Source organism: Lathyrus oleraceus, chromosome 5 (genome assembly GCF_024323335.1).
Source record: "Lathyrus oleraceus cultivar Zhongwan6 chromosome 5, CAAS_Psat_ZW6_1.0, whole genome shotgun sequence".
Taxonomy (NCBI): Eukaryota; Viridiplantae; Streptophyta; class Magnoliopsida; order Fabales; family Fabaceae; genus Lathyrus; species Lathyrus oleraceus.
Genome location: NC_066583.1, coordinates 603,116,810 through 603,140,471, shown reverse-complemented (window position 1 = coordinate 603,140,471; position 23,662 = coordinate 603,116,810).

Here is a 23,662-nt window from a genome sequence, read left to right as displayed (position 1 = left end):
GTTAAATGGGATTTGCTCAAAAAAGAATCACCCAAATTGGCCAGATGGTTTGAAAGTTATGCCACTTTGAAATCCCAAAATTCTTGAAAATGATTTGATCATAACTTGCCAACCATAAATGAGAAATGAGTGTTTTTGGACTTTTTGGAAAGGCAAGAGCAAGATATTCAACTTTCATGTTGGATAAAATTTGATTTGAAGCTTGCTTGGACATGTAATCTTGAGGAGAATGACTTTCCATTTTTGGCGGCTGAAAATTACAAGTCATTACTATTTTGGGAAACTTTTTGTCTGACCTCAAATCTTTCACTGTGGATGTTTGAAATGTCAATTGAAGCTTGTATGGACATGAATGATACCTTTCCAACCATCTCACACCTTCAAATTCCTGATTAAATGCACAGTTGACCACAGTTGACTTTGCTAGGGTTTTGGTTGACTGAGCCATGTTTTGATGAATTTCAAGCCTTTTTCTCTTGAGATCTTGATACCAAATGATACCATAACTCATATGAATCTCTTGATGACTGATCATGGTGCCCAAATTCTTCAGGAATGGCCACCATCCATTGCTTAATGGCTGATTTGACTGTTTTGACCTAGTTTGCTTCATCTGCAAGAAACAAGGTTAGATGACAATATTTTTTGTATTTTTTGGGTTAGTAAACAAATGAAAAGCAATGATATACAAATGCTAAACATGCTTGGTGATCAAGAATCACACTCAGAAGATAACCCACCCACTAGGAGGCAAGCAAAGGTGCACAATGATCCTTGAGGCAATGAATGATATGATATGATATGATGGGGGATCTTAGGGACAAAATTGGGGTCTTACACTCGCACTCGAGAGGAGGAACCTCCATAGCAAATCCCATTTGTCTCTTAAGAAGCGTCGGGTTACAATTAATACACCCTTGGACTCCTATAAGAGGCACATTGGGAAAACTCCCGCAACTGCAAATAAAGTCTCGCCCAGCCACATCAATGTGAGTCCAAGCTATGTCCTTGACTTGCAAACCCATCAGCTTGGTTGCCCAATTTACAGTATGATCAAGAAAGACAAAGGCACCCTTGGAAGGCAAATATCCTATGAACCACTCATATAACAATTGAGCACAACATCTGACCAAACCTCCACGCCGCTTCTCGTTCCGATTATGGACCGAATAATAAACATCCCCAATCAAGGTAGGAATAGGATTCTTCTGAGCAAACACCTGGATGGCATTAATATCCACAAAATTTTTCTGATTAGGGAACAGAATAACTCCATAAATGCTTACGGCAAGCAAAGCACAAACAGTCTTCCAATTACCCAAAACAACATGTTCCTTGGCCTTGGCCTCCAAGAAACTCAGATGAAAACCGGGCAACTTTCCTTTCTCCTTCAAACCTTTCTTAATCACTTCCGGGCTCAAATAAAGAGCACGAGAAATCTCAACAATATCAGGTTCTTCCTTAGTAACATAAAAAGGAATCTGGTTTCTGACCCGAATGCCCAGAATACTAGCATAATCCTCCATCAAAGGTCCCAACAAATAGTCTGGGAAGAGAAAACATCTCAAACCCGGATCATAAAACTGGAGAAGAGTATGGATGGCACTCCTATCCCCATCTGTGAGCCTGAAAACCATCTTCATAATGCTGCCATAAGCCTCACAGAACATCCCCACATGGTCAAGTGTAATCAATGCTATCATACCCTTCAGCATGCTAATCTCTGGATCGAAGAAACTGTATACAACATCATCTTTTAAGTCGGTCCTCATATCTGGAACAAAGATGTCTCTCAACCAGGATCTCAATCAAAAATGTACCCTGCATATGGATAAACATGAGTTAGATGTGGATAAATGCAAAATGGGAATGATGCAGATGCATGAATGCAATGCATAGTGCCATCCTCCAAGACATCTGAACATCAACTGTGCGGAAATTCCGGTCTCAGAATTGATCACAACCATCTGAGGGACTAAGTAACCACAAATCCAAATCGGGGGATCTGAAATAAACGGAACCGGAGGATACATCACCACCATCACAAGAAAGTCACTGAACGGATAGCAACCAAATCATCTGAACAAGTAACCTCAAATCCAACTCAGGGGATCCGAAATAAACGGAACCCGCTCATAAATACCACGGACAAAACTCCGGCGTCTCAGAAATAAATCCATAAATCCAACTTATAAATAGAACCCAAATTACGGACCGAACCAAAGTCACCATCAAAGAGTCGCCAACAGAACCTGTATCTGTAGGAATCAAACCCCTCCCCTCACAGGTGAATTCTAATAAGGTCATCCTAAGGCGGATAATGGTCTCGACAATCGGACAAGATGAAGGTGAGAAAAACAAGAAAGGGGGGTTTGAATTGTTTTTGGAAAAAAATAAGCGCTTTTTGAAAATGAAAATCACACAAGGATTTTATACTGGTTCGCTCATAACACAAAGCTACTCCAGTCCACCCGGCCAAGGTGATTTCGCCTTCAACAAGGACTTAATCCACTAATCTTTAAAGATTGTTTACAAACAACGTCTAAGAGAAGGATCTCTTAGTCCTCTCAAGTCTACAGACTACACAGAGTCACTTGAGGAAAATAAAACAATAGATGAAAGCTTATGTAATCTAGAGTGCTTCTAAGATAAGCAAATATTACAACAGTAAGAACAAAGTATTTCACGTACTAAGCAAAAGCTTCGTGAAGATTGAGAGAATAAACAGTATTTTTGTGTGTTGATGTTTCAGTAAAATCTTGTTGTATATCTTGTCTCCTGAATGTTGATTTGCAGTCCTTTATATAGAAGAGAAGGATCCGTTGAAAAATCATGGCAGATAATAACTCTTGAATAATAATTAGTGCCATATCTTATGTTGCTTGTTGTCAAAGCAACTTTCTCTTCTTGAATGACTACTTACCACAAATAGTTCCTTATCATTTGTATTTTTGGAGTTAACGTCTCTTCCTGTATTAGGAAATTCATTTCCATAACTTTATTTGAAGTTAACGTTACTCTTCCTTATTTAGCAATTCCATAATCAGAGTCTTCATGTTTCTGGAGATCTTGGAATCTGCTATCTAGCTTCTGATGTTGATCTCTTGAGTTCTGATGATTTCTTCAGATAGCGCCAAGAGCTTCTGAAGTTTGACATACCGTTGTTCAGAATCAGAACTTCTAGAGCGTACTTCTTGTTCAGATGCTTCTGATATTTTGCTGTTTTGCTCAGAGTTAGACTTTCTTGAACGTGTTTCTACTTCAGATGCTTCTGGTCTTCTGATAATTTGTATCTGATATAATTATGTATCTGATGATTTCTTTCTTCTTTCCTTAGAACCCTGCACACTTAGAAACTTTTCGTTAGGGTGCCATTTTTGGTTTCATCCTTTGTTATCATCAAAATCATGGAATCTGTTGTAGAACAATTTTTGTTCTTACAATCTCCCCCTTTTTGATGATGACAAAACAATCTTAATTAGCAGATGAAACATAACCAATATCAGATCAGATAGACAAGAGCTCCCCCTAAGGTAGGCTAGGGAGTTTAGAAGTTCTTACCAGAGCTTCCAAGCAGTGAGGTTTCTTGATACCTTCTGCAATTTCTTAAGTCTAGAGTTAGATAAATTAATTTTTAAGAAAAATATGTTGCAGAGTGCTTAAGGTATTTAGACATAATTTTCATCAGAGCTATTAATGACTTCTCCCCCTTTTTGTCAGAATCAAAAAGACATAGCAAAAATAAATAATTGAAGAGAAAAACATTGTATTCAGATAAAAAGCAACAGAGGCAAAAAGAACAAGTAAACATCAGAAAACAAAACAAAGAAGGCAAACAACAAAATCCTAAGTGCCTAAGGGTTCGGAGGAGGAGGCATTCTCTGAAGCAACATAGCCCGCATGTTCTGAATGTTGTCGTTGACAGTGTCTTGCTTATCCATTCTGGCTCGGAGTTCCTTCTGATCTTTCTTCAGTTCTTCCAGAGTCTAGAGAACCATGGGAACAACAGAGGAGGACTCCCCCTGAGTCAGAGCCTGCTGTGCTTCAGCAGCAGCCTGCGCTTCAGCAGCAGCTTGTGCTTCAGCTTCGGCAGCAGCAGCAGCATCAGCCAGAGCTTTAGCTTCAGCTTCTTTTATCCTTAGGATTTCAGCTTCCCTTGCTCTTTCTTCTTCCAGCCTTCTAGCTCCTTCTTCAGCTTCCTTTGCCAATCTCTCTTCCTCTAGCCTTCTAGCTTCAGCTTCTTTTGCAAGTCTTTCCTGGAGTCTTGCCTCAGCATCTTTGATGTAGCCATTTCTGACTTGTTCAGAGATGTTCTTTAGTCTAAAAGCCTCAGAGGTCATCCAGCCAATGACTATGTTCCAGTGTGTCCTTACAGAGTCAGGATCATCACTGACTTCAGAGTTAATGGTCAGAGACTTGACCTTTTGTATTGAAGCCCCAGCGACCAGCATTATGGCTTCCTCAAGGGTAGGTACAGAAAGGTTAGGTTCAGAGGTTTGAGGTGAAGAGGTTGGAGGGCTGAGATTTAATGTTAGAGGTTCAAATTCTGCTTCAGGTTGAGGTTCAGATCTTTGGGGTGAAGCGTAAAGAGGGTTCAAGTCTAATGGTAAAGGTTCAGTTTCAGCTTCAGGTTCAGGTTCAGCAGAGGTGTTTGGAGGGGTGATATCAGAGGTGTGGTGGTCAGAGGGTTGAGTTTCAGAAGGTTGGTCTTCAGAAGTAATGTTGGTTGTTTGTTCTGGTGGAGGTGAAGTTGCTTCAGATTGTGTTTGTGTTGGTTGTTGCGAAGCAAGGTTTTGAGCCTGAATTTGGGCTAAGGTTGGGGAGTCAGGGTCAGAGTATTCTTGGTCAGAGGAGAGAATAAGGTATGGAGGTGATTCTGGGGCTGAAGATGATGAGGAGGAAGTGGTTTGGTTCAGTTTTTCAGCTTCAGATAAAGGTAGTGTTGTATGGGCAAGATTAAATTTTGGTCGAGGTTCTGAGGTTCTGGTTGTAGAAGGTGGGGTTTCAGAGGTTGTGTATATGGGTGGTGTTGGGAGAGGATTAGAAGAAGCCATAATTTGTTCAGAGGGAATAGAGGTAGTAGACGTACCAGTAGTTTCTTGCAAAGGCGCTGGAGATCTTACTTCAGAGGTTTCTCCTATCCTTGCTCTCTTTGCTTTTGAAGACTTATGCTTAGAGGGACCTCTTTTGAATCTGACAAAGTCTTCTTCTGATTCTAGACAATCGTCCAATCTGAAGTCAGAGATATCAACTCCTTCATCCTTCAGACGCTGCATGTAGAGGAGGATTGCATCTACAAGTTCATTCTTGAAGAACCTTGCAAGACCATGGGGCAGCTTCCTCTGATCTTTCAAGGCATCCCAGGAGGTATCCATAGTGGGTCTGACTTGAATTTTCTTCAGAATTCCCATACTCTTGAGATTTCTGGCGTTCAGAGGCTTTCCAGTATCTATCGCCAGATCTTGCATCAGCCTGTTCTTCTCCAGATGATCTACCAATCCATTCTCAATGAAAACATCAGATATAAGCCTTCCCAGAGGGATGTAGGATCTGGGCTTCATGTTGTTTCTGGTTTCCCTCACAGAGTCTCTGAGGTATCTGAAGAGAAGTGCAGGAAGACAGAGCTTCACACCCTTGTGAATGCAATAAAGTATGCACTTCTGATCTGCATTGATGTAGTCAGAGGAGTTTGATATTGGGCGATGATGAATGGTTACCAGAATGATCTTGAGCCATACTTTGAGGTTCTGATGAAGCTCTTTGTTCTTTGAAGGATTTCCTTTAGTGTTATGTTTGAAGATGGTTGGATTGATCACTTCAGCAATGCGCTTTGGCCTAGGGTTGATGTTGTAAATCCTTTTTCCTCCAGTTTTCTCCATGTTTAGTAAAGAAGCAATTGACTTTTCAGTAATTACTATCTTTACCCCCAATACGAAGGAGACGATGAAGTGGTCATCAGCATCAGCAAATCTCCAGAATTCTTTGATGAGATTTGGGTAAATAGGGCCATAAAGCCTTTGGAAGTAGTTTTCCCACCCTTGTATACGGAGTTCTTCAGTAAGATCTACTCCATTTCTTCTCATGTTGTCGAAGTCCACCAGTGTTTCACATAACACATCCAAGCCCTCAAAGGGAGTTGCTAGGTTAATGTGAGGTAGACGATCAAGGATATGGGGTTCCTTGTACACTGGAGTAATGGAAACTCCTGTAACAGTTGGAGTTGGAATGCTTGAGCTTTGGGCAGTGGTGTTGGATTCCATTTGCTGAGAAAAGTTGAAAACTTGTTGTTGTTGAGCATCCATAGTTGATGAAGAAGAAGGTGAAGATGAAGTGTTTGCCAAAATGCTTCAGAGAGGGTTTGAGAGTGAGTGAGAGTGATAAGTGTGTGAAATGTGAGAAAAGTGTTTAAATACCCTAAATGAAAACACATGCAAAACGACACATATTTCAGCGTTAGCACAAAGCACAAGTTAGCACGCTTGGGGGAAAAATGATTAAGGCTCATTAATGAATGTCTAATCCCAACAGTATGCACACTGCTCGAGGAGATTTCAAACGTTTTTCTTCTGGACAGCTGTCTAGAAGTTCTAGGGTTAGACGCTAAGTGCTCAATGTTTTGATGTATCTGATCTTCAGGAATACCAAAGGATTGGTTCTTGGAGATTTCTAACTCAGATATCTTTTAACTGGTAGAAGTATCAGAGTCAGAGGCAGAAACACATTTGTTTATGTCAGAGTCTCATTTTACATCTTCAGAGCCACACTTCATTCAGGGCAATTTCGAATGTTCAGATTTTCTAAGATAAAAAGAAATCTATCTTCAGCTAGAGGCTTAGTAAAGATATCTGCCCATTGATGATCTGTATCAATGAACTTCAAAGTTACTATCCCTTTCTGAACATAGTCTCTGATAAAATGATGTTTTATTTCAATGTGTTTAGCTTTGGAATGTAGAATGGGATTCTTACTTAGACAAATGGCAGCAGTATTATCACAGAAGATAGGAATGTTACTCTCAAAGATTTGCAGATCTTCTAACTGATGCTTCATCCAGAGCATCTGAGTTGTGCACAGTGATGCTGAGATATATTCTGCTTCTGCAGTTGATAGAGCGATAGTTGACTGTCTTTTACTAGCCCAGGATATCAGATTGTTTCCCAGAAGCTGGCAATTTCTAGATGTGCTTTTTCGTTCTAGTCTATCTCCTGCATAATCTGCATCACAGTAACCAGAAAGTCTATACTCTGATGTTTTCTTATACATCAGGCCCAGGTTAGGAGTTCCTTTCAGATACTTGAGAATTCTCTTAACTGCTGTTAAATGAGATTCTCTAGGATCTTATTGGAATCTGGCACAGAGACAGACACTAAAGAGAATATCAGGACGAGTAGCAGTCAGATAGAGAAGAGAGCCTATCATACCTCGATAGAGCTTCTGACAAACCTTTGCGCTTACTTCTTCCTTTTCAAGAATGCATGTTGGATGCATTGGAGTTTTTGCAGAGTTGCAGTCATCCATGTCAAATTTCTTCAGAACATCTTTAATATATTTGCTTTGATGAACATATGTAACTTCTGAAGTTTGGTTAATTTGAATTCCCAGAAAGAACTTTAGTTCTTGCATTAAGCTCATTTCAAATTCTGCCTGCATTAACTTAGAGAATTCTTGACAAACAGAGGCGTTAACTGAACCAAAAATAATATCATCAACGTATATCTGGCATATCATGAGATCATTGTTAAGGTTTTTACAGAAGAGTGTGGAGTCAACTTTCCCTCTGATAAAATTGTGTTCCAGAAGAAAATTGCTTAAACGTTCATACCAAGCTCTGGGAGCTTGTTTAAGTCCATATAAAGATTTTTTAAGTTTAAAAACATGTTCTGGAAAATTTGGATTTTCAAAACCTAGAGGTTGGTTGACATACACTTCTTCTGATATATAACCATTAAGGAATGCACTCTTGACATCCATTTGATATAATTTAATAGAATGGTTAATAGCAAAAGATACAAGAAGACGAATAGATTCTAACCTTGCGACTGGAGCAAAAGTTTCATTATAATCAATACCTTCTTGTTGACTATAACCTTGAGCTACCAGTCGAGCTTTGTTTCTGACGACTTCTCCTTTCTCATTCAGCTTGTTTTTGAATACCCATCTGGTTCCAATAACATGAGTGCCTCTGGGCTTTGGAACAAGATCCCAGACATCATTCTTTGTGAATTGATCTAATTCTTCTTGCATGGCTGAAACCCAGTCGTTATCTTGAAGTGCTTCATCACAGGACGTAGGCTCAATCAGAGACACTAGTCCCAGAGGAGTATCTTCAGAGGTCCTGAAGGTAGATCTGGTTCTGACAGGTTCGTCCTTGTTTCCCATAATCAAATCTTCAGATATGTTGATACGACTTTTGACTTTCTTTGGGATTTCTGAGGATTTAATTTCTTCAGAGTTCTGAGTGACAGTTGCTTCTGGAGCTTTATCAGAACCTGCAAGAGTGATTTCTAAATCTGCAAAATTTTCAACTAGCTTTGACTTTTCAGGGTCAAGCTTATCATCAAATCTGACATGAATTGATTCTTCCACAATTTTGGTTTCTGTGTTATATACTCTGTAGCCTTTAGAGCGTTCTGAGTATCCTAACATAATACCTTTCTGTGCTTTGGAATCAAACTTGTTCAGATGTTCTTTAGTGTTTAAGATAAAGCAAGAACATCCAAAAGGATGAAAGTATGAAATGTTTGGTTTTCTTCCTTTACACAGTTCATAGGGAGTCTTTTCCAGAATAGGTCTTATAGAGATTCTATTCTGAATGTAACACGCTGTATTTACAGCTTCTGCCCAAAAATGCTTTGCCACATTAGTTTCATTGATCATGGTTCTGGCCATCTCTTGGAGTGTCCTATTCTTCCTCTCTACAACTCCATTTTGTTGTGGAGTTCTAGGGCAGGAGAAATCATGGGATATTCCATTAGAGTCAAATAATTCTTCAAAATCTTTGTTTTCAAATTCTCCACCATGATCACTTCTGACTCTAATAATTTTAGCATCAAATTCTTTTTGCACTTTGGAGCAGAAACTAGTGAATACAGAGTGAGACTCACTCTTGTGCTTTAGGAATTTCACCCATGTCCAGCGACTATAGTCATCAACAATGACTAGTCCATACTTCTTTCCATTGACTGATGCTGTTTTCACAGGACCAAATAAGTCAATGTGGAGAAGTTCCAGAGGCTTAGAGGTAGAAACAACATTTTTCTTTTTAAAGGATGTTTTTGAAAATTTTCCTTTCTGACATGCTTCACACAGGGCATCTGAAGAAAACTTCAGTTTAGGTAGGCCTCTGACTAACTCGAGTTTATTTAGCTGAGAAAGTTTCCTCATGCTAATGTGGCCCAAACGTCTATGCCATATCCATTGCTCTTTGTGAACAGACATCAGACATTTAACATTTTGTTCTTTTAAATCAGAAAGATTAATTTTATAAATGTTGTTTTTCCTCTTGCCTGTGAAAAGGACAGAGCCATCGTTCTGATTAATGGCTTTACATGTTTTTTGATTAAAGATTACATCATAACCATTATCACTTAATTGACTTATGGATAACAAGTTATGAATTAATCCTTCTACGTAAAGAACATCAGATATGGAGGGAAGAGTACCATTACCAATAGTTCCGGAGCCTCTGATCCTTCCTTTCTGATCTCCTCCGAAACCTACAAATCCAGCGTCTTTAAGTTCCAGACTTTGGAACATAGACTTTCTTCCCGTCATGTGTCGCGAGCATCCAGAGTCCAGGTACCATGACTGGTGTCTGAACTTTGCTGCATAGAATATCTGCAACATACACAATCTTATCTTTCGGTATCCAGAATCTCTTGGGTCCTTTCTGATTAGTTTTCCAAGAGTTTCTTATGACTTTGGGTTTTCTAGCATTTTCAAATTTTTGTTCTTGTGTGTGTGTATAGTGATATGAAAATGGAGATTTAAGTTGGTCACTAGAAGAAGTTTTAACTTCCTTAGGATCATACCCAATTCCCTTTTTATTGTTCTGACTGACTCCATAAATCATGGATGCCATAATACTCCTACCTATTCCATTTTTCAGAAATTCCTGAAAGGCTTCTTCGTATTCAAAAATTATTTTATTTGAAGTTTGTGGTGCTTGAGACAACGCTTCTTCTAATTCTAAGCTTTTTCTTTTTACTCCATCTCTTTCTAATGTTAAAGATCTGATTGTATCTTCTCGCGCTAGAATTGTCATCTCAAGCTTGCCACATTCTTCAAATTTTGCTTTAAGACAGCCTTTTATGTTTTTAAGCTTTTGTTTTAATTTCTGATATGAGCTAAGAGTTTCTGACAAGCATGATTCTAGATCAGATCGAGAGAGTTCAGAGAATACCTCTTCAGATTCTTCATCTGAGCTGCTCCTGGATGTGGTAGCCATAAGTGCCACATTGGCCTTTTCATCAGAGTCAGATTCTGATGACCCAGATTCACTATCATCCCAGGTAGCCATTAATCCTTTCTTTGTCCTGAAGGTATTTTTCTTGAAACTTTCTTTTCTAGGATTGTCTTTCTTTAGCTTGGGGCATTCATTCCTGTAGTGACCTGTTTCTTTACATTCATAACAAGTAATATCTTTGTTAGTTTTACCTTTTGAGGTTGATTCTGATCGATCCCCTCTGGGTCTTGATCTTCTGAAGTTGTTGTTCCTCTTTTTCCAGAGTTGTTTAACTCTTCTGGTCAGGAGGGATAATTCTTCTTCATCATCAGAATCTTCTAGTTCAGAGTCATCAGTATCTTCAGTTTCTGCCTGGAGAGCTTTGGTTCTGTCAGGTTTACGTCTTTCATATCTGGACTTTAATGCTATGGACTTGTTCCTTTTCTGAGGCTCATCTTCCTCTAGTTCTATGTCATGACTTCTGAGGGAGCTAACAAGTTCTTCAAGACTGATATTGTTCAGATCCTTTGACAGCTTCAGAGCAGTAACCATGGGTCTCCATTTCTTTGGCAGACTTCTGACTATCTTTTTGACGTGGTCTGCAGTTGTGTATCCTTTGTCTAGAACTTTGAGACCTGCAATCAGAGTTTGGAATCTAGAGAACATTGCCTCTATGGCTTCATCATCTTCCATTTTGAAAGCTTCATATTTCTGGATAAGCGCCAGAGCCTTTGTCTCTTTGACCTGAGAGTTTCCTTCATGAGTCATCCTTAGAGAGTCAAGTATATCTTTGGCTGTTTCTCTGTTGGTGATCTTTTCATACTCGTTGTAAGATATAGCATTGAGGAGTATGGTTCTGGCCTTGTGATGATTCTTGAAAACTCGCTTCTGATCATCTGACATTTTACTTCTGGGAACTTCAGCTCCATCCTCTGTGACAGGAGGTTTGTATCCATCTGTGACAATGTCCCAGAGATCAGCATCATAGCCTAGAAAGAAACTTTCGATTCTATCTTTCCAGTAATCGAATTTTTCTCCATCAAAGACAGGAGGCTTAGCATTGTAACTATCCTTTTCATTTGTGTGGGCCATAGTTTTTCTCGTTCTGGATCTCTCTACACTGTTAAGTGTTTGATTAGAAAATCAATAACAGAGTCGAAGCTTTGATACCAATTGAAGGTGAGAAAAACAAGAAAGGGGGGTTTGAATTGTTTTTGGAAAAAAATAAACGCTTTTTGAAAATGAAAATCACACAAGGATTTTATACTGGTTCGCTCATAACACAAAGCTACTCCAGTCCACCCGGCCAAGGTGATTTCGCCTTCAACAAGGACTTAATCCACTAATCTTGAAAGATTGTTTACAAACAACGTCTAAGAGAAGGATCTCTTAGTCCTCTCAAGTCTACAGACTACACAGAGTCACTTGAGGAAAATAAAACAATAGATGAAAGCTTATGTAATCTAGAGTGCTTCTAAGATAAGCAAATATTACAACAGTAAGAACAAAGTATTTCACGTACTAAGCAAAAGCTTCGTGAAGATTGAGAGAATAAACAGTATTTTTGTGTGTTGATGTTTCAGTAAAATCTTGTTGTATATCTTGTCTCCTGAATGTTGATTTGCAGTCCTTTATATAGAAGAGAAGGATCCGTTAAAAAATCATGGCAGATAATAACTCTTGAATAATAATTAGTGCCATATCTTATGTTGCTTGTTGTCAAAGCAACTTTCTCTTCTTGAATGACTACTTACCACAAATAGTTCCTTATCATTTGTATTTTTGGAGTTAACGTCTCTTCCTGTATTAGGAAATTCATTTCCATAACTTTATTTGAAGTTAACGTTACTCTTCCTTATTTAGCAATTCCATAATCAGAGTCTTCATGTTTCTGGAGATCTTGGAATCTGCTATCTAGCTTCTGATGTTGATCTCTTGAGTTCTGATGATTTCTTCAGATAGCGCCAAGAGCTTCTGAAGTTTGACATACCGTTGTTCAGAATCAGAACTTCTAGAGCATACTTCTTGTTTCAGATGCTTCTGATATTTTGCTGTTTTGCTCAGAGTTAGACTTTCTTGAACGTGTTTCTACTTCAGATGCTTCTGGTCTTCTGATAATTTGTATCTGATATAATTATGTATCTGATGATTTCTTTCTTCTTTCCTTAGAACCCTGCACACTTAGAAACTTTTCGTTAGGGTGCCATTTTTGGTTTCATCCTTTGTTATCATCAAAATCATGAAATCTGTTGTAGAACAATTTTTGTTCTTACACAAGATACTCAACGGGTTTTCCCTTTCAGGTGTGCCGTGCAGCTCTCATAAGATCATCTAAACCAAAGATCCGGGAAAGAACGGTCACCGAAGTCAACATCTCAAAAGAGATAACCCAACCATAGTGGAAACTCCACCAGGAAGAGCTCTCTCAGAAGAACCTCGTCCGGCTATGGTATGTCACGTCTCAACATCATGTTGATCCAACATAAGTAGAGACATGAGACCACGCTAATCTAGGTGTATACTCGGGTTTTGGGTTTTAGCCCCACTCAGAACACCCACCCCCAAATCAGAGAAACCACACCTGTCCAGAATCCAGCATAGTGATAATATGATGCATGCAAACATATACGCAAATATATACAATCACAGTATAATAACCACAAATGCAATAGATAAGCAGTAAAAGCAACCCAAACTACCCTAAAAACTATGCTAGAGAGCGCTAGGATTGACTCACTTAGGGAAGATGGACCAACAAGAGGTCAACTTCAATCCCCAGCAGAGTCGCCAGCTGTCGCAACGCGAAAAACAACCGGCGGAAAATACAGAGCCGCCACCGATGCTATTCATCCTATGACGGAAAGGGAGCGCAGGACTAACCTAAGAAAGGGAAAGGAACAGTCTTACCACCAGAGATTGCAAGGTACGGGAGTCGGTTACGCAAGGGGAAGGTATTAGCACCCCTCACGTCCGTCGTACTCGACGGGATCCACGCTCAAAAGATAGCTCAAAGGAAAGGAAAAGGGTTGCTAATAAATTGCTCGAAGAAATTGCACAAACTGGAATAATAAACAGGTGAAAGAAGAAAGAAGACGGAAGAAATGGACTCGACAGGATGTCACATCCTGGGCCTACGTAGTTTGTCAGAAACAAACATCAGAGTCAACGTAGTTCGGGGAAGGGAGACATGCTCGCTAGGACATCGCGTCCTATGCCTACGTATCTTCTCTATCCAGAGAAGAATCAGAGCACTCGTAGCTCGGCTAACGCACGCCGAAACAAGACACCAAAAAGAGACGCTGAGACGTCAAAAGAAACACTCAACAGGAAACAGAATGCCAATACATGGACTTATATCCAACTCCTAACAATAACAAACAAACAGGAAACAGAATGCCAATACATGGACTTACATCCGACTCCCAACAATAACAAACAACAGGAAACAGAATGCCAATACATGGACTTATATCCGACTCCTAACAATAACAAACGCTAACCAGCGAACACCAAAGATGAACCCCAATATGAATAACAAGTAGCCAAAGTGAACCCCAAATGATACAGGTAAACCCCAATATGAACCCCAATATGAATAACAATAGTCACATAATGAACCCCGAGATGAACCCCAAATGATACAGGTAAACCCCAATATGAACCCCAAATGATAACAGAAGAAATCCCCCCAAGGTATAAACATACCACCACACACATGTAGCGGTGTATTCGTCACTTTATGATTTATTGATTAAATCAAAAGCAAAGCATATAAAGAATCGAGTCGCCACCGCACTTTTATTTATCCAAAGGAATGGCTAAAAAGCGAACAAAAGCCTAAGAAGTTTTACACATAGAAAACTAATGAAAAGATCAGAGATCTGGGTAAGGGGTTAATTACGCAATGGGAAGGTGTTAGGCACCCAAAACGTCCTAGGTACTCCTAGGGAGCCCTTTTCACAACTTGTTGTATGAAATGTTATTTGTTTATGAAATATTTATTGTGCAAACATGGATTTAAGGGATGAGAAAAGAATATACAAATTTATTATTTTTGTGTTTGAACGGATGAACCCGTTGCCTACGTACCTTTCCATGGAAGGTAAGGATCAAAACGCCGTAGTTCGGCTAAAAGATTTCCAAAATATGAGTGGATTGATTTTAAAACAAAAGCCCTAAGGTCTTTCGTTATCCACGGGAGAAAACTCAACCTTATACAAACAACAAGTCCACCATGTGAGAAAAGCTTTAACTTGCTAGTGAGGGTTTAACCCTATAATAAGCAAGGAAGTCTTATAATTCAATCACTAAGGACAAAGGTGAGATTAACATCAACCAACTAGGATAAATCAAACCTATGGCTAATGTATGAAAACTTATCAAGAATGGACAAAGCCACAAAACAATTGAATGAGTGAAATTAACCAATTAGGATTATTCACAAAAGTGGTCAAGATATGATTAGAATTCAATTCAAAAGAAGTATTATGAAAATGAAGTTTGAAAACATCAAAGGCCTAAGGCCTAGGTTTCTAATTTGAAAACAAATGAAAATGTTTGCACAATAGTTTTCTTGTTTTGGATTAACATGCATATGGAGGTTTAAAGAAACAAAATGTGGGAGGGTGAGGAAGTAAAACTTCTTAGATGTTCACCTCTTGAGATCATATGTAGATGATTCAAGTGATTCCTTTGGAATAGGCAACAATGCAAATAACAGATGAACAAAGTAAATGGATACCGGATGCCAATCAATGGACTTATTCCAATCTCCTAAAACAAAAGAGAAACATGGATACCAGATGCCAATCAATGGACTTATACTAGTCTCCTAAAACCAAGAGAAAACATGGATACCAGATGCCAATCAATGGACTTATACTAGTCTCACAAAACAAAGAAACAAGGATACCAGATGCCAATCAATGGACTTATACTAGTCTCCTAAAACCAACAGAAAACATGGATACCAGATGCCAATCAATGGACTTATACTAGTCTCACAAAACAAAGAAACAAGGATACCAGATGCCAATCAATGGACTTATACTAGTCTCCTACCATATCATAGGAAACAACTGCCAATCAATGGTCTTATGCTTGCCTCCTCCATGGACAAAACCAAATGTTACAAAGTAATGAACAATGATTATGAAATGATATACAAGTGATGAAGATACATACACCAAGGCCACATAAGCAAATATGCACAGATGGATCAAGTGATCAAACAAACAAGTCAATTAGCACACAATATATACAATCAATTGGGCTCAAGCAAGGTTAAGCTTTACAGCCAACTGGAATGGGGTATTTTGAGCTCTTAACCCTAACATTGAGAGTTAGGGTGAAGCAGATGAAAAGGAGATGAGGGGTGTGCCTCATAGCTCTTATCCCTGATCAGGGAGAGCTTTGATCAATGGAAAGTGTGGGAGTTCAGAAAGTTGGAACTCTTCTCCACAAATGGACTCTATAAGATCTTGGGTTATTATTCACCATGCATCAACACATGGTGTGAGCAAGGTGAATGACACACTGAGTAGCAGGAGATGGATTACACATCTCTTTTATCTGCCAATTGCCTCATAAGAGGACTTTACCTGCTTGGCACAAAAGTTAAACAATCACAAGCATTGCCTCTTAAGGAGGGCTTCAGACAGGTGCCTACCAATAACAGTAGGTCTTCCAGACTACATGAAGATTAGAGATTATACCTAAGTGGTTAAGAAACCAAGCAAAAGCAAAGTTCAAATGAACTTAAAGCAACTTAGGTACCTGTGGAAACAACTAAACAAATCAGTACAATACTCAGACAATCAGACAACAGTCAATAAGCAACAGACAATCCCAATGTACAAAATGTGTAAGCCAAAAAGCAAACACAAATGAGTGAGCATCAACTTACAAAACACACAATGTTAGTAATCACAAGCAAACATCAATATTCACATCATGAAGCATCACCAATTATGGAACTTGAATGCTTAACTTGAAATCAAAGCTCAAATGTAAGCAACAAACCACTAGGTCAAAGCCTAGGGTCAAAGATGGAGAAAAAATTTAAAACAGGAGCTCAAATTTAACATGAATCAACTTCAATCACATCTTGACACATTCCAAAAGGTCTCACATCAAAATCAATCACCAAATGCATTTCATGATCAAAAGAAGTTCAAGGCAATTTCAAAGCTCATATGTGATCAACATGAATGAAAAATTTAAATCAAAACAGAAATGATTCAAATAAATATGGAAAAAATCATGCACATTCAAGACATCTAACATGATCAACATACAAAAAATCAGGGGAATTGGAGATCATTTGGCATAGAAATCACATGGTACAAGTTGAACAAGCAAAGGTGTGACACAAATTGTCACACCAAGTTAGCACAAGCATAAAACAGCAATGGTAATTGAGAAAAATGTATACCAAAACCAAAATTTCAAGCAATGTGTCTAGTTTCATCATGTAAAATTTCACATTCATTGGATAAGAAACAAGAATTTCATGATAGAATAAGCAAGGCAAGGTCAAACAAGCATATGTACTCAAACATCCTAGCACAAATCAATTTTTCAGCCAGGCAAAACTTTCCAATTTATGCTCATAAAAAACTAGACAACATGAGGAAAACATAGCAAAAAATTGGGATCAAATTGGTGCATTTTCCTATTTTATATAATTTTTCTAAGTTAAGGAAAAATTTTGAAATCAAAATGTGAACTAGCATGGCCAAAGGAGGGAAAATGAATAAATGGTGAAGCATTTGAAAATATTGTTGGCGCTGGGAATCGAATTCAGTACGAATTCAAACGTGAAACGCGCGCCTGGCACGAAACGACGCCGTATTGACCTAAACCCTAGCGCGCCAAAAGAATCGTAGCTAATTCAAATTTTCGTAGCTAATTCCAAGCAGATTCGCAGCTAATCTGGAAACGATGAATGTTCATAGGTTGAAGATGAAGATCATGATGATCTTCATCTGGATTTTCCAGATTTTCAAAAATGTGTCCAGAAATCATAATTAAGCACAGCATTCGAATCCTCATCACATACACATCAAGAATCCATAACCAAATCATGCAGAAACATCAAAACAAGCTTGGATCGAAGAAATTAAAATTCGTCATCAAACTTTCAATCATCCATAACTAACTCAAAACAGCACCAAATCACACGATTCAAAGCTCAAATTCATCAGCATGCTTAGATCTACAACAACATAGCAATAGATTTTAAAATTAAGAGATTCGAATTTGTGACCTCTTGAAGTGCAGAAGCTGGAATTCGTGTTATCCAAGACTTGAAATGATCAAAAGCTTCTCTGTGATGCTTGTACAGATGATTGGAGGAGAGATTGAAGCTCAATTGCACACGAATCCAACAGATTTTGAAGTCACCATGGATGCTTCAAGCTTCGAGTATGGCTCAATATGGCACGGTTTCCTTTGATTTCACGTCCAAATCTTCTCAAAAACACCTCAGGAGCATGAATCAACCAAGAGGAAGTGTTCTTGTTTGAAGAAATTGCAAAAAAATTTGAGAGAAAAGTTTTGAGAATTTTTGGATCTAGATCTGAAATTCAATGTTAATGGCAAATGCAGTTATGTTTAACCTTATATACCCCATACTAATCATGATGTAATCATGTTTAAGCCTAATGCAAATGAGATTAATCACTTATGAGGTGTATGTGCAAAAATGGTTTTTCACCTTATGCATGGAATGCATGTGTGAACAGTACACGAATCTCATCCATTTTCACTTAAAATCAAATTTTAAAACCAATGGCAAGGGCAAAAAGTTCAAACAATGGTTCATTTTTGAATTTTGTAATTTCCCTCCAAAAAGCCCATGGATTAACAAGTGATCATGTGATGACAATTCATGTAATGTGATGCATGATTTGGAAATTAGAGGTCAAGAGGAGAATATTGCAAAAAGAACCACTCATTTTGGAGCTTTGGTTGAAAAGTTATGCTTATTTGAAGTCCCATGCACACTTTGCCATGATTTGATCATATCTCCTTAACCACACATTAGAAATTCATGATCTTGGACATTTTGGAAATGGGAGAGAAATATCTACAACTTTAATGTTCAACAAAATTTCATTTGAAGCTTTCTTGATGATGTAATATTAAGTGGAAGTTGGTCCAAAATCTTTCCATTTTTGGAAAGTTCAAATTATAGGTCACTTGCTATTTTTGGAAATTCTTGACCTGACTTCAAATTCTTCAATGTGAGTGTTTGAAATGTCAAATGAGACTTGTTTGAACATGAATGAAGTATTTCTAATCACTTCCCACCTCCAAATCCACAGTTGACTTTGCAGTTGACTTTCTAGGTCTTCAGATGACTTGGAAGTGTTCTGATGAAATTCAAGCCTCTACCATTTGGGATTTTGCTTCAAAATGACATCATATCTCATATGAACTCTTGTGAATGATTATGGGGTCCAAATCTCAAGAATGACCACCACCTATTGCTCAATGAATGCCTTTGATTGCCTTGACCTGTTAATGCTTCATCTGCAAGATAAAGGTTAGATGACATATTTTTGTACTTTTGGTTAGTGATAAAAAGAAAAACAATGATATACAAATGCAAACATGCTTGGTGATCAAGAAGCACTCTCAAAAAGATTACCCACCCACAGGAAAGGAAGCAAGGTGCACAATGATCCTTGAGGCAATGCAATGATATGATATGATGCCATGAGGGATCTTAGGGATAAAATTGGGGTCTTACAACACACGCTGAACAAACAGATACTCACACCAAATAAAGAAAAGGGTGAACACACACACACACACACACACACACAACACAGCAAAAAAGAAAAAGGGTGAACACGCACACACACAACACAGCAAAAAAGAAAAAGGGTTCCCGGAGAGATTGCTCACAACCTCTTGCCTACGTATCTCATCTGGTATGAGAATCAGGGCGACGTAGTTCCCCTTAAAAGGGGTAAAACACTCTCCTAACCAGAGACCAGGGAGACAACAAACTAATAGGGAGACTAAGACTCGAGCCTAATAGTTGTCATGCAATCAATATCCCTAAGTTGAGGTCTCTAACCTGCATTCAACTTCCTCAGAAATCAATCATACAACTCCTACAGAAATGGAGATGAGAAGAGGAAAGCAGATAAACACACCAGCACAAGTGAACAAGCATCACACACTATATCCATACAAGAGGCCCAAACAATGGGTGGGCTTTAGTCAAGAGGGGTCATATCAACCTCGACAAACAAGCCAAACTGTAAGGGTAATCAACTGGGCTCTTAACCACTGACATTGAACGTCAGGGTGAGCAGATCAAAATAGTAATGAGGATGAGACCTCATAGCTCTTAACCCTGGCCAGGGTGAGCTCATGACAAAGAAAGTGTGGGGATCCAGAAAGTGGGATCCTATTCCACTTGACAGACTCTGGACAAAAGATCTGGGGCACATGTTCAGTAGCATCAGCACGTAGTGCGAGCATAAAGAACGACACACTGAATAACGGGGGATCGACTGCTAATCCCTTTTATCCGTCAATTGCCTCTTCTCTTGGAGGTCTTATAAAATATCACATGCCTCTCCTCGGAGGTCTTTGGGCACAATTGTAAACAAACACAAACAGAGCCTCTGAAGGAGGACTTGCCAACAAAATGCCTGCCAAAAAGGTGACAGGACTTCTAGACTACATGAAGTAAGAAGCTAACTACCTGAGTGGTGTGTCAACCATAATCCAATTCTCAAGCAAGAGAAAAAGCAAGCAAGCAACTAAGGTACCTGTACAAAGACTAAACAGTTAGTACTTCAGTTATACAACCAGAAAACAAACAGTGAAACCCTCTGATAGTTACACAACTCAATGCATAAGTGCCTTGGCACTCAAAGGAGCTCATGAGCTCACTACATAAATTAAAACCTACAAAGCAAACATAGGTTAGAACTCAATGCATCTCACAAGGTGAGAACAAACCCAACCATCAAGGATGAGTATCCAAACCTGAAACACAAGACAAAGTTAGTCTATGTACATCCAATTAACACAACAAAACCCTAGTGCAAAGGCCAAATTCAAAACCCAACGAAATGACCAAACCAGGACCTATCCTTCTACACATTACACCTTCAAACGTTCCCCAAAATGTCCTCAAAAGGACCAGCATCAAATTAATAATCAAATGCCTCAAATTGCCTATGCCATGCAATGACCAAAAATATGCACAAAATGAACTTCCAACTTAGAAAATTCAAATCAAATCAGAAATGCATGCAATGACTTTGAGATTTTTTGTACAAGTTTCTTATGCCATGAATGTTCAACATGCAAAAAATCAAATCCAGAATGATGCAAATGCTATGTGAATAAAAATGCACCAATTCAATGTCAAAAATGTGACACAAATTGTCACATTATTCTCTATGTGTCAAAAACAATGATAACATGTGAGGAAAATTCCAAACCAATGACCAATAATTCATGTCATGTATGAATGTCAAGCATGCAAAAGATTGGATCAAATGGCTCAACATAGAGAATTTCACAATGCATTGAATGCAATAGATCAAATTAGCACAATGTTCATTCAAAAATTCACAAATAAAAATCCAGACATCAACAATTCATGAAATCAGTACCATAAAAAAGTAGACATCCATACAAAACCATGAAAAAAAATTGGGACTCATTTGGATCATTTTTGCATTTTTTATGAATTAAACAAAACAAACAAAAACAATTGAAATATGCATGGAAAATGGAGGGAAATAAAACATTTGAAATAAAGCCAGAAAAATCACAGACCACACGATATGGCGCGCATCAAGATCAAAGGCTCAGATTCAAATGAATGAAACGTGTTGTTTCATTAAAACACATCAGCACGCACATTCAGCATTCAAAACACGCGTGGCAAGGTTAAAGCCTTCTCCTCCAATCGTTCTCACATGCAAGCGCACACATGGAACACACGTAAGCATAAAACCCTAAACACGCAGACGCCGGAGCTACAGCTCCGGTCGTCTTCTCCGACGAACCACGCGGCGGCGCCGCTCAAATTTTTTCCAGAAATTCATGAGGCTTATATCATTCGAACCGTCTCTCCACGAGGAATCCAAATATCATATCCATTCTTCCTAATTCCTACTAGGTTTTTCAGATCGAAGGAAAACATTTCTGAGATCTAAACTTTCAGTCAACCTAACATGCTTAATACTCAACCAAATCAAAATCTAAACACATGTACATGATCTACACAGCATGATCTACACATCTATGATAAAAAACAGCAAATGGAGAGGATGAAATTTTCATCACCTTGAAGTGCAGCTTCCTGAATTCGCATTCTCACAAGCTCATATGCTCCAGATCTACTCCTTTGAACTTCTCTTGAAGCTTTGTACAAAAAGAATCAGTTGAAACCACTTGAATCCACCTCAATTTCCAACTTCCATCGCCATGTTCATGCTCTTGCACTGCTCGATTCCTTGCTGAATTGCTCCAAACAGTGGATGAATCTTGCTTAGTGAAGCACCAAGAACAAGAATATCCAATAATCTTTGAGAATTATGTGGAGAAAATGAAGATTCGAAGAGAGAGAAATTTTGAGAGAGTTTCTTGAATTTTGATCTCAAAAGTTAGTTATGGCAGTTACAATTAGGGTTTGGCTATTTATATCCCATGCTAATCATATTTTCCATGTACTAATCATGATTAGTGAGATATGAAGCCATTTGCAAAAATGCAAAATGAGCTCTCCTTGCCATAATACACGTGCAATCTCCCATGTTATGATCTCAATCCACTTAAGAACATCCAATGGTCATGATTTGAGTATTAATTTGCTTGCATCTTAAGCCAAAAATGAATGTTGAATATTTTCTTCAATTTGCACATGTGTGAAATAATGAACATACACACTTCTCCCATGCATGGCAAAGCTCATTTTGAGATGTCTTGAACATGAGAAGCATTTTGCCAAAAGAATGAACCAATTTGGAGCATTGTATCAAAAGTTATGCCATTTTGAATTTCCATGCACACCTTGTGATCAAATGACCATAACTCCTCAACCATTCATCATATGGACATGAATTAGGACTTTTTGGAAAGGAGAGACAAAGATCTACAACTTTCATGTTCACCAAAAATCCATTTGAAACTTATTTGATATTGAAAAGTCAAGTTGAAAGTGGACCAAAAACTTGCCAAATTTGGAAACTTTGAATTATAGGTCACTTTCCATTTTTAGTATCTTTTGCCATGACCTTTGAACCTTCAAGATGGATGTTTAGAATGATGAATGAACCCCATTTGAACATGATTGAGGTGTCTCAACTCATTTCCCCACCTCATAGCCCTCAGTTGACTGCACAGATGACTTTTTGGTCCTCAGATGACCTTGAAATGCTTTGATCCTCTTGAGCCTCTACCACTTGGGGAAATTGCTCAAAAATGAAACCCTAGCTCATGTAAGCTCCTCATGATAACCATGTGATCCTCATCCCAAGAAAATACCTCATCTCTTTGAGAAACCCTAGTGGGAAGAATGGCATTGATTAGGGTTGACCAGAGGTCACAACCCTAATCCAGAGGAACCTGAAGAAGAACTCTGAAACCCTTGATGATGATAGAACCATGATGATGGTAATATATCCTTGCAAACAAAATGATGCTCAAGACCTTTGAAGAATCAAGATACCCTAATTGAAGCTCATACCCTCAGATGGTTGATAATCAATTCATAGAGACCCTCAAGCTTGAATCATGTAACTTCTCCATCTTTTAAAAAGACTTTGGAGGATGACCTTCTTATTTCCATATGATATGCAAAATGCAATGCCTAATTCTCTAAGCATGAAATGCAATGTGTCAACTAGTCTCGACAAGATTTCCACATCCAACATATTCATAAATAAACCACGACATAATAACCGGGTCCCATTACACAATCCATATCTAGGATCTAAATTTCGTAACAACATCAATGGTGCACCCTTTTTTATCTTTAGAATATGTGGTGGCAAACTACCTTGTGCAATTGAGTTTAAGAATTCTTGCTGGTATAAATTATGATTATCTCCTTCAACCTCGTCAAATGATAACAAATTATGTTCTTCTCCTGAAAACTGATCGATAATCATATCATTCAATTTCTGGACATCATCATTTGTTGGTGTCAAAATAGCTCTTTCACTACGTCAAATAAGG